The sequence below is a fragment of the Propithecus coquereli genome, unplaced genomic scaffold (assembly GCF_000956105.1).
Source record: "Propithecus coquereli isolate 6110/MARCELLA unplaced genomic scaffold, Pcoq_1.0 Scaffold684, whole genome shotgun sequence".
In the NCBI taxonomy this organism is placed as follows: domain Eukaryota; kingdom Metazoa; phylum Chordata; class Mammalia; order Primates; family Indriidae; genus Propithecus; species Propithecus coquereli.
This window is the reverse complement of record NW_012152885.1, coordinates 29,149-31,230: the sequence shown is the minus strand read 5'-3', so window position 1 is coordinate 31,230 and position 2,082 is coordinate 29,149.

The following is a 2,082-nucleotide window of genomic DNA, read 5'->3' as shown; positions in this document are numbered from 1 at the left end:
AAAGAAAAATAAAAGACTTTTTCAGACAAACAAACACTGAAGGAATTTATCAAGACCAGAATTGCCCTTCAAGAAGTACTCAGAGTTGAATTATACATTGATCAGCACAAGAGAAACCCACCAGTGTAAAATTACCCAGAATATAAAGTTCAGAGCCCATATAACATAAAGGCTGAAAAAGTAAAATAAAGCTACAAGTTTCTACCCAATGGGATGAACAGATATGCATCCCACTCGTCAACTCTTTCAAGATATGTGAATGCCTTGAATTCCCCACTCAAGAGACATAGGCTCACTGAATGGATAAAAATATACTAGCCAAGGATTTGCTATCTCCAGGAAACACATATCAACCAAAAGGACTCATTCAGACTCAAAGTGAATGGATGGAAAAAATATTCCTGCAAATGGAAATCAAAAGGAAGCCAGTGTAACCATTCTCATATCAGATAACACACACTTGAAATCAACACAAAAAAAGCAAGAGACAGACAGTCATTATGTAATGGTAAGGGGAGCAATTCATCAAGAGGACATAACAATCCTAAATACTTGTTCATCCAACACAGGTGTACCCAGATTCATAAAGTACACCCTACTAGAACTAAATAAAGTGATAAACAGCAACATTATAATTGCTGGGGACTTCAACACCACACTAACAGAACTGTACACTTCATCTATGCAGAAAATAAATAAATAAACATTGGACTTCAACAGGACTCTAGAGCAAATGGGGCTAACGGACATTTATGGAACATTCTACCCCAAAACTATCAAATATACATTCCTCTCATCAGTATACGGAACACATCTTAAGATTGATTACATTTTAGGTCAGAAAACATGTCTCAACAAACTCAAAGAAATAAAAATTATATCATGTAGCTTCTCAGACCATGGTGGGATAAAATTAGAAATCAACTCCAACAGAAACACCCAATTCTACACAAAGTCATGGGACTTAAACAACATACTACTGAATGATTATTGGGTCAAGGGGAAAACTAAGTTGGAAATCAAAAGATTCCTCAAACTAAATGACAAAAGGGATACAAGTTATCAATATCTGTGGGATTCAGCAAATGCAGACCTAAGATGAAAATTCATAGCCTTAAATGCCTACATACAAAAGACAGAAATAGCACAAATCAACAATCTAATAAATTATCTCAAGGAACTAGAAAAGGAAGAGGAAACTAATCTTGAACCCACAGAAGAAAAGAAATAACTAAGGTCAGAGCAGAATTAAATGAAATTGAAAGCATAATAGTAATATAGAAAATTAAGGAAACAAGGAGTTGGTTCTTTGAACAGATGAACAAAATGAATAGACCTGTCATTAAATTAACCATGAATAGACAAGAAAGGACCCAAATAAGTTCAATCAGTAATGAAAAAGCCATATTAAAACTGATATCACAGAAATACATTATATCATTTTTGAATACTATAAAAATCTCTATGAACATAACTCAAAAATGTTGAGGAATTGGACAAATTCCTAGAAACACACAATCTTCCAAAGCTCAATCAGGAAGACCTCCAGAATAGGCCAATTATGAGCAATAAAATTGAGGCAACAATGAAAACAAAACAAAACAAAAAAACTTCCAACGACAAAATTCCTGGACCAGATGGTTTCACAACCAAATTTTATTAAACCTACAAAGAAGAATTGATATCCATACTGCAGAAATTATTTGATAATATTGAGAAGGAAGGAATCCTCCCCAACTCATTCTATGAAGCCAGTTTCACCTTGATACCAAAGCCAGAAAAGCACACAACAAAAAAGGAACACTATAGACTAATATCTTTCATGACTATAGATGCAAAAATTCTCAATAAAATTCTAGCAAACTGAATTCAACAGTACATCAAATAAATGAATGAATAAATAAATACACAATGACCAAGGTGGCTTCATCCCAAGGATTCAAGGATGGTTCAACATATATAAATCCAAAAATGTGATTCACCACATAAACAGAAACAATGATCATATAATCATCTCAATAGATGCAGAAAAAGCATTCAAAAAAATTCAGCACTGTTTAATGACAAAAACTCTTAACAAAA